The sequence below is a fragment of the Anopheles darlingi genome, chromosome 3, assembly GCF_943734745.1.
Source record: "Anopheles darlingi chromosome 3, idAnoDarlMG_H_01, whole genome shotgun sequence".
In the NCBI taxonomy this organism is placed as follows: domain Eukaryota; kingdom Metazoa; phylum Arthropoda; class Insecta; order Diptera; family Culicidae; genus Anopheles; species Anopheles darlingi.
The window spans coordinates 64,960,624-64,970,623 of NC_064875.1; positions in this window are offsets into that span (position 1 = coordinate 64,960,624).

The following is a 10,000-nucleotide window of genomic DNA, read 5'->3' on the forward strand; positions in this document are numbered from 1 at the left end:
GTTATACGTTTCATGAGAATGGCAGGCGACGACCCAGCCCGTATAGTCTTCTTAGTCCTTCCAGATGGACAGGTGGTAGGCCCAAATCGAGATGGAGCGACGGTGTTAAGTAAGTAAGAAGTAAGTTCTTTTTGGATTAAAAAACACATTATTTCTTTCCATCTTCATGAGTTCTATTATCTTTCCTTTCGAATAAAAGTTTAGAAACTGTTTGATTTCATCACTTTGCTTGAAATCTGCAGCATCTAGAGACATGGTGACAATTTTCTTCTTCTATTTCCGTTAGATCGGAGCACTTTTCGACTATAATAGCAGTTTGCCAGGATGTCCTAACGCTTTTCTCCACCTTTTTACATCTAATAAATGGCAGGAAATGTTCCTAAAGCCATTCCTTTGATCGATTTTGGTCTTCGAATGTCTTTTTATTGATTAAAATCGTTTGTTTTCTATCCATGTCCTGTGAAATCAAGCACATCCCGGTAAAAAGATCAATGAGAACCAACTAGCAATTTGCTTAACGATGCCATGTCCTACGACACATAGACTACCAAACGTGGGAGCTGTATAAAACCGATAATGCTTATTTACTTGCAATATTTAACGTCTAGTCCTTCTTCAAAACATCTCCAGCGCACGATCTATCGCCATCATCTGGCCTCATCCGGCATCTTCCGGTATGATCATCACGAATCATCATCATCCTCGCCTGTAACATTCCCAGGATGATAGATTTCATCGTCCACTCCACTCGTAGCTTATCGAGATCGTTCATCGTGCGCCCTAATCACGCGGTTGCCACGCTTCCTTCTCGCGCACCTGCTGCTGATGGTCCAGGTCTTGTCCATCTTCGCGCAACCCATTTTCGCCACCTTCGATTAAGCATTTCGTTCCAATAAAAAAAACTATCGCTTATCTCTTATCTAACCGCGCACCCTCGAGAGAGAGCGAACACCTGTTCTGCGTGAAGTGAGATGAGGATCCAATTAGCGTGGGAAAAACCACGCCACCGGTTGCTAAGACCGATCGACAGATCCCGATGATCCCGCCTCGAATGATGAGGACGCATTCCTCACTCTCTCTCTTTCTCCCTCTCTCTCTCTCCCTGTCTCTCTCTGTCGGATATACTTTGCCCGGTAATTACTTGCATGTTCACCCCCAGAGCACAGTAAAAATGGCAATAAACAGCAATTAGTCAACCGCAGGAGAGCGAGAGAGAGAGAGAGAGAGAGAGCACCCAGAGCAATCCACGACGCGCGACAGTCACGGGGAGTATCATGAACCGGGGGCTAAAAAACTTCCGTCGATTACGCGACGCCGCGGTGATGAGCTGGCCCCACGGCGCACGGAACCATTCGCTATTACGATCGCTCAATAAAATGCACCATTTTACGATGGGAACCGGCCAGGTTCTAGCTAGATCCGCTAGATACCGGAGATTGTTCGCCCCGTCCCGGTCCCGGTTTTGATCTACATTTCTTATTTTTCCCCTTTGCCGAACACTGGCGCACCGGTGCGGCTTCCCGGGTTTCCGAGACCCCGCGAGCCTCAGAGAGTCGGAAGATCATCCTTACTGTCCGGTGCTCGAAACGATAAATCTCCAAAAATCGTTACCAACCCAGCACGGGGGCCAGCGCCGCCGCCACCGTCGAACGTGGAATGGTAGAAAACCGGAGCTGTTTTTCGGGGCTTTTGACCCGCACCCGATGTACTCTGGCTGGCGAGCGAGGACAGCGCCAGCCAGAAAGACTCGGAACAGACAGCACCCTCCCGGGGAGCTCGCGTCGGCCACAGCCTAGGCCTCGGACAATCGGAATCGGCATCGGCTCGACACGATCGATCCCGTGATCGTGAAAATGAAAAAAAAAATGAACGCACAAAATGAAGGAAAGAAAACCCCAACCAAATATCTCTGGACCCCGTGGTCCACACAGTGAGTGGGGGAGAGGGCCAAAACCGAAACGCGATGGCCGATGAGAAATGAGCTCGGCAATCCCGCGCCGGCTCGCGCTAGTCCGCGGTCCCTATTTGTACTGCTCAGACACCATTAACATATTAATTTATCAAATTAATTACCATCGTAAACTGGCCACGGACTCGGGCCCCTTACCCCTTTTCCTCTCCACTTCCCTTTTTACCTCGATTCATGCATCATTGATCCTCGACACGAACTCCGCGAAGAAGGCGCGATGCTGTGGCAATATTGTTGAGTAATTTGTCCCTGCATCTAGGGGGCGCTCACCGCCAGCTCTCGAGCTCGATCGGTATCCCGCCGAGTCCTTCTTCGTACATCGTAGATCGACGCGATCTACGGACCACGGACCATTCCGCCGGTCGTGTCGCCGATTTTTGGGGGGAAACAATTTGTCATCCCTCGCGGCCGCCTCCCTCGGCGAAAGGTGGGCGTTATTTGGAGAATTTTCATGCTTATCCAACACACCAAAACATGCAGGGGGGAACACGAACTGGCCCAAACTGCGCCATCAAATAGATAGAAGAAAAAAACAACATTGGAGAATTATGAAAGATGAAACAAACGGAATCGTGGCTAGCGTGTCCGCGTATCGGTTTCATGTTTCATGCTGCTCGCCAGACCAGGCTGGCCAGGAGCCAGGAGACCTGCTGGCCAGGTCTAGGACCATACCGAATCGCACCTAGTTTGGCGCACCACAAGCGGTCTGAGTGAGCGGCCGGTTCGACGAAATGGAAACCACGACGAAGCCGCGATCTGCCTTCACTTATCATCGATCCTCGACTTTGGGGCCTTCAGTATGGGTTTCCTATGCAAAGCTCCGTAGGTCACGCTCAACCCAGGGTCTCAGGCAAGCAATCGGTACCTACTGATGGCTCTATTGACGGGAGGGAACGTGCCGTGGTTGTGACCGGGGTTGACGCTCACTTCAAAACACGCTCCGCAGCACGATATCGGTTTTTGGGGAGAAATTAATCTCCAGGATTTTTTGCGGCCATATGCCTGTGGCCGTCTCTGTTGGCAGTTTAAAGAAGGCGGAGGTCCTTATCATCTGGCCAATGTTTTTTACTTCCTTGAAAGTTGTTTTGAGTGTTTAAAATGTTTCAAGTGTCGAGGAATTGGCGATTACAAAATCCGTTTCTCGTAATCGTAATCACGGCTATCCAAAGGGTGAGGAAAGGGTAACTTTTTGACCTACTTCTGCTGGTTTTTTTTTCACTTCTAGAGCGGTATATGTGCAGCAAAGAAAGTGTGTCGTAGACGCAAAAAAAGCATTTTTTCGTTGTTGCTGTTTCGTGCGTGAAAATGACAAGCAAATGCAGCCAACAGTTCAAACCATTACATGGCATGAACTCTAATAGGGAAACAGAAAAAAAATTGGAGGCAACACTGGCCACTCCAACTGGACAGCCCCTGTAACGCGGTCTTGAACTTGAAGCATTCGTACAACAAACACTCGCTCTGTCGGCTGCAATGCTGACGATGGAACGAGCCTCCCCGTGGGGGAGTAGGGGACGCATAAAGATAACAAAAACCCACTTCACCCAAGCCAGCCACCCGAACCAGCAGAAGCGCGGCGATGAAGCGTGAGCCACGAGAATGTAACGTAAATAATGACACAAATGTGTTCCCGCGGGCGAGTCTTTCCCGAAGCCCGAAGAATCCAAGGGAGGACGGACGCATTCCGCACCGTCACCCGAAAAAAAGCCGAAAATGTTGTTCCAATTGACAATGGGAATCCTGCTGGAATGTAGCAGCAGCCGCAGCAGCAGCAGCAGCACCAACAGAGGCGGAAGGTTCCATCGGAGCAAGTGGCAACAGGATCAAAAGACTTCAATGCCGACGATGGTGATGCAGGATGATCTGACCGCTTGGATTCGGTGCCGTGCTGGTGTGATGCCTAGTGATCGATACAATTAATGTCCCTTTTTCCTCCCGGGGGAGGGCGGATGGAGGTCACACGGGGTCATGGGGCATCAATAGGACCTTCATTCGGGCTTCTTTTCCTTTTCTCTCGACGTCCATCCGTTCGATGACGATTCGACGGCCACTTCTGGTCCGGTCTCTCAAGTGGCAAAGTGTTCCCGCCGGATGGCCTTCCACCGGACGGTCTGTGACGGTGACGGATTTCCGCCGCGCCACACAATGGCCGCCAAGGGGGTTTAATGTTTTCGTTCAATTTCTGAAATGAAAATATTGGTTTAACCACGCGGTCAACAACGAATCCGGTGGGAAGCAACTGCCGCGCCGCGTTCGGCGCTCGAGAGGCTGCTGATCCGGAGGCCGACTCGCGGCCAGCTCGCGATGACTGCTCACCTCACTGTCTTCTTTGTCTTCTCGCGAGAAATTCTTCTCCGGAGCTGACTTTTTTTAGCACACACCAACGCACTGCGACGATGACGGAAGAGATACCATCAGATGACATTCAATTTCTCATCGCGCTAATGTCATTCACTCAACACCATCCACCCGCCAACGTCCAATTTATCATTCGCTCAAATTAGACCTTAGAACAAAGCCATAAGCCAGCCAGTCGGTCGGTCGGTCGGTCAGCGACGACGACAATCCGCATCGTGTTTCGTGCGTTGCGTCGCGTCGCGCAAACTTGTCACTCGGAGGTTATGAAAAATTGCCAGAATTTGCATAAGCATGCCTGCAACTACTGTTGACAACGATGGATAACGCGCGCGCCCGCGCGATCGGTTGGGTCATCTACACCTTCACGCCATGCTACGGGATATGCGAGCGAAAAAAACACGGTCATCCTTGCTCCCTTGTCAACGGTGGCGCTCACCACGCAACACGCGACAAACCGGTATGCCAAAACCGGTGACCGGACACGGACGCTTACGGAAATTATGTTATCCCCATGACAACGACCGTCAGTTGCACCCTTCGGGTGATAAATCACCAAAGGGCACCGTTCGCGCACCACTCGCCCGTCGCTTGGCCAATGCACGAGACCCCCGGGGACAACAAATAAGGTGCAGCAAAGCTTAAAAGACAAGTTTAAACAAACATTGGTAGCGACATGTTTTTTTTTTGCGGGGGGGGGAGTGGGGGGGGGGGGTGCAGATGTTGGGGTGCAATCTTGATGCTCCTAGATTTATGATGATGCGATACGCGATAGTGCGTTGGAACGCGCTGTACGCGTTGAGAGCAACGTTCAATTGAGAAACATTATCCATCGCGTAGCTCTCAGCCAACTCGGACCTGGAAGCCGTTGTGTGGAATGTTTACGGAGTCGTATGATTAATCGTTCCGATATCCATCATCACCTTTTACGCTCCGGCTCGGAACCGGCGCGCGAGCGTGAGTAAACAATTTAATTCAAGCTGGTCCTCCTCCACCTCACGCCCCACGAGTTTTGGGAGGAGAGAAGAAAATACGGAATCATACAGATATCATTGGCCGCATCGTGATCTTCGCACCTCTTGATCCGACATTCAAGACTGTTTTGGCGGGAGGTCTCGCAGACTCGGTTAAATAGATTCGTCACAGTTCGCGCCACAGGCTGTCTGCTGTCTGCTGTCTAGCGTAGCGTAGTAAGAAAAAGGAACTCATCCTTCCTCGGTGATCCAGTATGACACGGTGTGGTAGACACACCGTCAATGTCTATACCCTTTTTGAAGTACCTTGATCGTGCAGGAAGCACCCAGTTTTAGTGGTTCCATTCGTTTGTCGATCCTACGTGCTGGTAGCGCATTCCTGTCATTGACTTCTTGTTCCGGTGCAATGCAAGGCGAAAGGTGATAACGATACACTCTCGGAACGTGCATCGCAACTATAGGACTTGTTGGTTTTGGGGTTCAGTAACGTGGACGTGTTCAAGTCACTGGCCAGCCTTTTTGGCGTTCAGAATTGCATGTCTTTTTGGGAGCTCGAGACCGTTGGTCAGGGTCGGCATACTGAGGTACGTGACCTCGCTTGGAATGCATGAGTTGTGGTCATAATTTTTTTTGGCGCTCTGCACAAGCTGTATCTAGAACACTCCGGGCACAGCGTGGATCGTGCGTGAACGTGGATGAAAGTGCACGTTTCTTTCCTCGTAAACTGCTGGCGTACGAGGTATGTCCATGTTTACTACTACCTTGCAACTATGTAACTGCAACTGAGCGCAACATGAGATAACATTTGTGGAAATTCAGAAGCATTCTCGGTCGCTATGAGGATATGGAGATGCGATGTGCAACTGTCGTGAGGAACCATTTGCAGACTTCCTCTAGGACATAGTCTTGAGGCTCTAGCGTCACTTTTTTCAATAAAAATAATTATCCGATAATTTAAAATGATGAAGTGTCTGTTCTGGAGCACAGCCACTTTTAGGGTTAACGCCACTGCGTTCTTATTTGGGCAAGCAGGTCAGGCCGATCAAGAGTAATGGCAGTTTTCTGACAAAAACACCTCATCTACAATACAATTTTATTTCATTTCTTACATTTAGGCCGCCTTGATAGGTAATGTTTGTTGAATGAATGTTTTGGTGATTGAAAAATGTGCTAAAAACATCCACTCAACCACCAAAACGATAGATAGCTAATCTACATCGCCTATGGCCTTCAAGAACGTCGAAAAATCATAAAAATGGCACAAAAATGGTTCAATAGAAATGCTAGAAAACATTGAAGAACCATTTTTCAGAACAACATTGCGTGTTATCTAAGCAAGCCAATGTAATAATCTATTAGCGGGTGAAATGGACGAAAGTTGTTGTTTACTCTGTACAACATGAGCCATAACAATCGCATAACCCGACCAACACTGCACAAACATACCACTCCTCTTTCCTTATCGGTCTCCCGGTCTACCGGTCCAGTGGTCGCGCGCAGCTACGTGCGTATGCGAGGGTAACCGCTACCATTTTTGAGGGCTGATTACACCGACTACTAGCGACGACGATGACGACGACGACGTGTGTATACTATATAAACCAACCCAGGTGGGTGCAACAATCATCATTCAACCTTCTCACCTCAACCATTCCACAACCACAAGTCTCAGTCTCAGAGGACCTCACATACCATACAGGAAGCTACTAGCGTGTTCTATACTAGCAGTTCCTTGTCTATTCTAAATTGAACAAGATGAACTACGCTTACCTCTTGCTGGTCACTCTAGGCCTAATCGGTCAAGGTTGGGCAAACATAGTCAGCCATCATGCGCCTAGGTACGGTGTGCATGCTGTATCAAACCCGCACCATTCAGCACCATGCTGCAAATCGGAAAGACGCGTTGGAATACATCCGTCCGTCTCTAGTGCCTACGAAGCGAGTGGTTCGAGTGAAAGCAAGGAAGATCCGGGATCGGTGGCATCAGTTCACTACGGTAAAGCGCTCCGCTCGAAGGAACTCGGATGTAAGCTAGGACTTCTGCCCGTCTCCGTGTGTGTGTCGCTCCCACCGAACACCCCGTTGAAGCTGTCGAAGCAAGTGGTCCAGCGTTTGGTCTACTCGCTCACGAAGGATGCCGAGCACAAGGGATACGAGCACCCGAAGAAGCCCTGTGAAAAGCCGAAGAAACCATGCCATGGAACCCCCAAGCATTCCTACTCGGAGCCCGAGGAGTCCCACAAGAAACCGTGCGAACACAAGCAACCGTGCAGCTGTTCCGTGGAGACGCACGATCCTCCGAAGAAGGTGTTCGCGTACGGTGCATCTGCTGAGGTACGTCATGCTCCGAAGTACCACGGTTCCGCTGAGGTCGCCTATGGTCACAAGAAGCCCTGTGAGCATAAGCAACCGTGCAGCTGTTCCGCGGAGTCTCACGAGCAGCCCAAGAAGTCCTACAACCATCCAGCAGCCTCCGGTGAATCGAAGTCCTACGGTCATCCCAAGAAACCTTTCGGATATCCCGCCTCGGCCTCGGCAGAGCACAACAAACCGTGTGAGCACAAGAAACCATGCAGTTGCTCGGCCGAAGCCTCTTACGAGAAGCCCTACGGATATACTAAGAAACCATACAGCTCTTCCGGTGAAACCGGCTACCCGGCAAAGCCTATCAAGAGTGTCTACGGTGTCCACGGTCAGTCGTCGGCGGAGTCTGGTCACAAGGAGAGCAAGAAGGAGGGTCATGGGTATGCCTACAACGTGCAGTCCTCGGTGGAAAGCTACGGACCGCCGAAGCACGCCTACAAGCCACCCCAGAAGGTACCAACCTACCACCATCCAACCGAGAAACCAGAAGTTCCCAGCTACAAGAGCGCTACCCCTGCTCCTCATCCCACAGGCTATGTTAAGGCACACACAACTGCGCACCCGGTTCCTTGCACCGCGACCCACCCACCCCCATCCTACCATCATTACGCCGACACTCCGCGCTATCCGTCCCATGGTAGCACGCCGTGCAAATATGCGAGCCCGGTCTACAACCACCACAAGGACACGGTACCGACCTACCCGACCGCTCAATACCAGTACAACAATTCGTACTAGTGTGCCTAAATTGTCGGTTCAGCGTATCCGAAGGAACCGGAGGACGTAGGTGTACTATTTATGTGGAAGTGAAATTTATTTATTCTAGATATTGCAATAAAGATACAGAAAAGCTAAATCATTGTTTCGAATTTGGTTGCCAGTCTGCAATGGGGAATGTAAATTTGAAAACGACTATTGTTTGGCGAATGTGTGACCAGAAAACAACTGCATCTCACAGGGAAATCGGCACGTCTATGCTATCCCTTTAGAGCATGCCTGAGATTAGATAACCCGATGGTGAAAAGCACGTCACAAGGACCGTTAGGATAAGTTGGTCGATAGGAAAAACGAATGGAAAAGCGCACTCTACTTCAGCACCGTTGGTACCGTACAGCACGTGTGGAATGTGGATAAAGTGCATTTTTGCGGGTCCAAAGACCAAAACATTACCATCGCACATCGTGTAACGCATCAAGGGCTCCGTGGCATACAGTGACATCATGCAGTAGTAGTAAAAGAACTGCACTCTACTCAGGACGTGATGTTTGGGCAAAGCAAAACTTTCTCATTAGATAATCAACGTTGTTACGCAAGTCTGCATTTTCACCGTTGTGTGACTCATCGAAACTATCTTCAACATAGATGCTAAAACCTCTTACCCCTTAACAGAAGCCCTTTTCTCTCAAATAAGAGGAGCAGGGCTTTTTTTACATGTATAAGGACGGGCGAGCGTATGTTTATGAGGAGCAAGGAGATAATAACTCTGAACAGCATTGGTTTGCTGCTCGTTGCAGCAAACAACATACTCGGTTATACTTCCAATCATGCATCCATCCGAAACGCTACAATATGTTAACATCATTCGAGGAAAAGCCGTACTTAGGATCTTTAAGAATTAAACCTTACCAAGGATTTTGAACTTGCAGTAGATTTTCATACGTTATTATTGCAAACATTAAACTTTCTTTTCCAATGAGTATCGAAAAATCGCTGGGAAGAAATGTCCAACCCAAAAATACATTTAAAAAACCAATTACAACATTTAAAAAACCAATTTTAATATTCAAATTTTCCGAAAAACATTTAAAGTATATAGGAGAAAAGTAAATAGGACTATAAACACGAGTTTTATAAGCTGGATTTAAATATTGTAAAAGACGAAATCCAAACGAATTATGTATCTTCCTGTACCCTTCTGGAACATATTGAATATTGAATTATAACTTCTCTTCTTTTTCTTCTTATATTGTATTTGGTGCAGTCAAACGGCCATAATGTCTCGAGAACCATAATGTCTCGTTACTTTTATAATACTCGAACAGAAACAAATGTTGTAGTGTTTTGAAAAGAAGGGTTTTATTAAAAAATGTTAAATAATTTAGTTATTTCTAAATGCAAACTTTAGGTAGGCGCTGGGCTCACACGAAGTCTCCTAGGGTCCCGTTACGTCGAGCCCCGTGATGCATATGATCCTCAGCGTAACCCACCGTATTTACACCTCCTCAAGAACAGTTTAGCATCCAAACTGGCTGAGCTCTGCTTAGTTGTAGTTCCGTGGGGCAGTACTAGCATCCAGCGTTCGGTACTGGGGCGTCGATGACTTATCCAAACTGGCGCT